Source organism: Artemia sp. Qi Xiang Cuo, chromosome 6 (genome assembly GCF_049724085.1).
Source record: "Artemia sp. Qi Xiang Cuo chromosome 6, ASM4972408v1, whole genome shotgun sequence".
Classification (NCBI taxonomy): domain Eukaryota; kingdom Metazoa; phylum Arthropoda; class Branchiopoda; order Anostraca; family Artemiidae; genus Artemia; species Artemia sp. Qi Xiang Cuo.
Genome location: NC_142799.1, coordinates 58,452,063 through 58,458,522, shown reverse-complemented (window position 1 = coordinate 58,458,522; position 6,460 = coordinate 58,452,063).

Below are 6,460 nucleotides of genomic sequence, written 5' to 3'. Positions count from 1 at the left end.
ATGATATGTGTTCTTTTGCTAGCTAGCCTTATACGTATTTTGGATACTTGATTAGCTACATATATTGTTTTATAAGGCATGAAATCACTTTCATCATTACATCTGTCAGCATGGGGCTAAGCGTGTTGTCACCCAAGTCTCTATCTAAGTTTCATTTAAATATAATTGCTTCACGGACATTTTTTTTAATTCCCTTGTGACTACTAATTATAATCGTTTCCTCAAAAGTTTGGGGTGACTTTGGTTTTCAAAATATGGTTGCTCAGAGCTGAAGAGAGAAAAATACATTGAACTACTGTTGAGTTTATTCCTGTTATTATACTTTTTTGTATTGCTTTAGTCGTTTTCCAAATTTACAATGTTATCTGCTGACGTAATATTTTCTACAATTGTACGGTTATTGGTATGCTTCTCTGTGATAACAAAAGGTGTCTTATCTTAGTAGTCAGTGATCCAGGGACCGTTGTCTTTCAAGGGGTGGCTCACTTTCGCTGCAGTTGGTTTGAGGGTGCAATCTAGGGTAATCGGAGGCGCTCATAACGAATATTGGGGTGCACAACTTCACATGTGAGTCGAACATGGTCATTGTAGCCTATAAATTCAAATTTGGCCTATAACGACGTCATACCGCTCTGTAATTTATTTACAAGGTTAAATAAACTAAAAACTTTATAAACTTGACACATTCTGAATCCTAAGAACAAGTACTTTCACCTGATATTTTTAGTTTTTCCCCACAACCTTTATTTTTTTGTTAACCCTTATTTAATTTTGAAAACAAGGTTTTTAAATATACTTTTTCTTAGTTTTTTCGGTTTTTCTAAACTTTTTGCTTACATAAGTATATTTTGTTATGTTTTATTTCAATTCTGCTCGTCATTACGAGTCAAACTATGTGCCTCTTTTCCAAAAAAATCTTAATTCTTGAGCAACTATTTATTTTTTTCTAAATAATGTCATAGCTTTCAGAAATTAGCCTACAATGACCAATTTTTTTTTTAGCTGTTAAAAAAATGAAAACGAATCAAACTGCACATCATTCGAACCGTCAGAATGTCCTTTACACGTTGTTAATAAAAAAAAATGTTGATACTTGAATCTGCAAGAATATATAAGCGTTTGAACAAGAAAATCCCCCCCCCCCCAAAAAAAAGAAATTTTTTGAATAGTGCCGTTTTACTCGAAATATTTGAAAGATAACCCATGATTTTTATCTCACCAAACGATAGATCGCTCTTTTTTTAATCAAATAATGTATTTACATTCTATACAACTAATAGTTTTAACCAGAAAAAAAAAACAAAAAAAAACATACACCTCGTTCTGCGATCGCTTGCGTGAATTTTGTATATTTTTTATGCTTTATTTGAATTCTGCTCGTCATTACGAGTCAAACCATGTGCCTCTTTTCCAAAAAACTTGATTCCTGAGCAACTATTTATTTTTTCTGTAGTATTAGATACAATCTGGCTTACGTAGGCTCATATACAAGCCTCAAGGTGGCAAAGCCGTGTGAACGTGTGGTGCAAAGGTGACTAAGGCTGATTTAAGATACTATTTTCTTAAACTCCCAGCATAGCAGGGGCCAATGATCCAATCGGTTAGATTGGGTCAACGACCACTGATGTAGCAGACGGTAAATGTCATGATTAGCTGAAAGTAAGGTTTAGAAGACTGCATTAGCAGTTTAATAGCAAAACAAATAAAAAATCAAATATTTAAAACTGAACATGAAAGGGTGGCTCAAATCTCTTTTTCTTCTTCATCTTCGTCTTCAGACTCGTTCTGATTCACATCGTAAAGTAGGTATTTTTTTGGGTCAGCTTAATACTTGCATGCGCTGTCATAGAAACCTATTTTGGAGCATTTGCAGTGCGAGTCGCACCTCGTCTTGTCACAGTTGTAAAAAGAAAGCGATGCTAGCCCATGCGGCATCGCAGAAACTAGGTCTGGCTTCAATTCATGATCTTCAATTCTCCAGCCCATATCGGTAGCCTGAGGTAAATCAATATAGGGCTTGTGGCTTTGGACCCAAATCAGTGACTGGAAAATGCACCTTTTCAAATGAAGCAGAAACGAGATATCAGTTGTTGGTAAACGTCGAATATCCTCCAATCTTGAGTACAAATGTGCTCGAAGATCATTCAGACTGTTGAAATTAGTCACACTTCTGGCATACACTGTAGTCACAAGCTGCTTACAGATGTTGGCTAAACCATCACTTTGCACAGATGATGCCTTCTCTGCAAGGGCTCGAACTTCATCACCTAATGGCCCCAACAAAGTTTATGAAGACTTCGCAGCTCAAAAAGAGCGGACCTTTCCAATTCCATACAGAAAGCTTGTGGTGTCACATCCACTCAAGCTGTGGACAAGCGGAAAGGTGTTGCAAAATGTTTTTCCAAATTTTCGTGATGCCGTATGAATTGGTATCCAGTAGGAAGGAAGCTTAACCCAGAGTTGTTTGAGGTCGAGACTAGCAAGATATTGGAAGAAGTATGCAGCTAGTAAGACAGTATCAATATCGTTGGCTTGTATTATCACAAGTGTGCTCTTTCGTCTTGCGCCAACTGCTGTGTGGTATAACACCCGAGTGTCTGCCTCCTCATGGCAAGATGAGATATCGTCATCAACTGAGCTTCTATGGGGCGTAACGGTAACAGCTCTATGTCGACTCTCGAAACCTCCAGCGAGATGAACCATCAGACGGGTATAAATATTGTACTCCAAGACCTCGAAAAGAACTTTCAAGAGTCGACCTTTGGCTGAGCGACTACTCAGAATCCCGTCCCAGAGTGTTGCAACTTTACTGGAGGAAGTGAAAGGGCTGAAAACATATCCTCTAGGATCTTCTCTTCTTTCTCGACAGCCAGATGCTTCTTTGAGGTTGAACGAGTATTCATCACGGGTTCTATCGTCACTAAGACCGTCATACCTTTCACTAACCAAATGGATAGACTTTCAATCTTCGGGAATGTTCCTAAGAATCCCATTGCAAACTCTTATTCCAAAATCTTCTAGTGTCTCATTTTGTTCTGGTCGATAAAACCTTATGACATTCATGACATCAACTATATGGTCAGATCGAGGAGAGTCTTCAAAAAGCATATGTGGAGTCATTGTTGGCCATGACTGCAAGCCAGACTGTTGCAAAATGTAGTCCAAGGCTGTTAACTTTGTACCAGTACATAGCTGAGGCTCCCTATGACTTGATGATAATGCTGCAAGTGAGGCCGGATATGGATGTAGCTCGTGCTTCAGCAGCTCACAGAGAGACGAAGTTTGTGTTGAATTTGCAAAATGCAAAGCTCGTTTAAGCGGCTCAGCTTCGCCAAAACATTTTTTTGTGGCTGTTTCTTTTTTACTTTTTCGGCAACAGAGGCAAAAGTTTGTACTATGTCAACTTTTACTTTTGTGGATGTCCCGTCGAGATATGAGCTCATGGCTTCGAAGCCAATGTCTAGGAAGGTCTGCAGACTATTTGCTACGGCTTCTGGAGGTCTATCCCCTGTCATAAGGTTGTACACCTCTGTTCTCGTCGTCTTGAATGGGTTTCTGAGCAACTCTACCAAGTCCATAACCCGATTTTTACCTTTTATTTTCAGATTCGTAAACGCAGTGGTATCTTCATGATGCTTCATTGCCTCGTCATCCATATTCAGGTTTGCTTTCAGCATTCTGGTGACTGCTGTGAGAAAGGGGAGAGTGGAGAGTAGCCTGATATCGATCCCTAGAATTTTCATTCGTTGTTGCACCAACGATATCAGAAACTCCTCGATGACCTTTGATGTCCAGATTCACGATCAAATCTAAAGCCAGATCGCATGCAATGCTGCAAAACGGCATAGTTGTTTTCCTAACAACAAAATTGCCACTTACAAACTCTCTGTGAACTTCTGGCACTTTTTCAGGCTGGCGTAGCATTTCTTCTAGGTAGTTAAGCGCAACTGCGGCGTATTTATGATTTTAAGGTGCGAAGAAAATCGGAATCATGTCTTTTGTGGTGTTTAAGTGTGATTCCTTGTCCGCAGCTCTGTCAGCATAAAGATAGTCGTTTCCGGTACGATTAAGATCTAAATAGTTGATCCAGAGGCTATGATTCCTTATGGTAGATCTTGACTCGTTGTACTTCGAGAAAAGCAGAGCAATGCTGTCCAACGAATTTCCTATCTGTTTACAAGCACTAGAACTAGAACTAGTTGTACCAACATGGTGTACCTCACGCAAGACAACTGAAACCCCCTAAAATCGTTATCGCCGGAATCCTTACCTTTAGCTAGATCAGATAAATATCCTAAATTCTTTCCTTATATGTTGTAGTTTTCAGTACTTTATGCAATAGTCAGTGATCCAAGGCTCGCTATCGTTCAAAAAAGAGAGGGGGTGGCTCACAACAGCCGCAGTAGGTTTGAGTATTGATTCCGGGGTAATCTAAGGTGCTTAAAAAGAATATCGGGTTGCACATGCTCCCACTAATGTAGAACTTGGCAACTTTAGCCATAAAAGAGAAATTAGCCTTTTATGGCTGAGTACTTTATGCAACTAAAACCCGATATGTAAGATGCTCGGCTTTTTTTTATTGCTGTGGAAACCAAATTCGCGCATGCGATTGCAGAACGAGGCATATGTTGCATTTTTTGTGTTTCCTGGCTAAAAATATTAGTTGTATAGAATGTAAATAAACTATTTGATTCAGAAAGGAGCGATCTATCGTTTGGTGAAATAAAAATTATAGGTTGTGTTAAAAATATTTAGAGTAAAACGCCACTATTCAGAAAATTTTCTTTTTTCTGGGGAGGGGGGAATCTTCTTGTTCAAAGGCTTATATATTCTTGCAGATTTAAGTATGTACTCTGTTTTTATTAACAACATGTAAAGGACATTCGGACGGTTCGAATGATGTGCAGTTTGATTCGTTTTCAATTTTTTTTTAACAGCTAAAAAAAAAAAATTAAAAATTGGTCATTGTAGGCTAATTTCTGAAAGCTATGATGCTATTCAGAAAAAGTAAATAGCTGCTCAAAAATTAATATTTTTTGGAAAAAAGGCACAAGGTTTGAACCGCAATGACGAGCAGAATTCAAATAAAGCATAAAAAACATACTTATGCATGCAAAAATTTCAGAAAAATTGAAAAAACTAAGAAAAATTATATTGAAAAACCTTGTTTTCAAAACTAAATAGGGATTAACTAAAGAAATAAAAGTTGTGGGGAAAAACTAAAAATACCAGGTGAAATTAATTTTTCTCAGGATTCAGAATTTGTCAATTTTATAAGGTTTTCAGTTTATTTTACCATGTACAAAAATCAAGAGTGGTATGACGTCGTTATAGGCCAAATTTGATTTTATAGGCTAAAATGACCACGTTCTACATGCGTGCGAACTTGTGAACCCCGATATTCGTCTTAAGCGCCCCCGATTACCCTAAATTCCACCCTCAAACCAACTGCAGCTGATGTAAGCCATCCCTTCCCTTTTTTTTGAACGATAGCAAGCCTTGGATCACTGACTATAGCCAGAGTCAAAGAGATTCGTAAAGGTTGAGCTACTCAACAACGGATAAATTACCATCATGTATTTTTTAGACTAACTTTTTTCAATTTTATTGTAATGTTCGTAATGTAAAGGAGGTACATCATCTTCGTGGGTTTCTTCTAGTCTCCTAAAGAGATGAGATTTTTAGTTTTAAGAGAATATTTATTTACCTAAATAGTTTCTTTGACCACACTGCTTTTTCATTTACAGCATTTAAGAGAGAACAAAAATTGTATAATTTAGATAAAACAGTGGAAGAAAAAAAAACAAAAACAAGACAATCTTTTGTCATTTCTGTGTACTTATTCAGGCTATTTACAATGATTGCAGAATTCTGGAGGTAATTAAGATGTGATTTTTATTTTTAGTTTTTTTTTTAGTTTTTTTTTGTCTTTTTCCTTATATGTTGCATTTACTTTAATTTAACTTTATCTTTTTTCCCCCGTTGATAAATGCTCCCGGAAGTGGAGTCGAAATATTCTGATTTTTGTTATTTAATTTTTTTGTTTCACTGTTTTATTTAGATTATACCTGTTTTTTCTCTTTTAAATTCTGTAAATGTCTATTTACTTTTTGAGTAATTACAGTAACAATGAAAGTTATACAGTAACCATTTTCGAAAATTAAAACCTGACAGTATTAAAATATCAAGCATCAAAAGTGATTGTCATGGTAGCAATTATTATATTCGCGAATAATGTTAAATGGGGAATCAAAATGGTATTGCTCTTTAGCTGTTATTGTAGTTAATAAATAGCTAGAAAACAAAGCAATGTAATAGTATGGTTATTATGCAGAATAATCGTAAAATTTCTGTTCGCTTTAAGCTTGACTTGTTGACTCATTTTAATTTCTGTTCGTTTTACGCTTCATCTATTCATCTATAGCAGTACCAGGGGCGAATCTTCAGCATTTTTATTGGG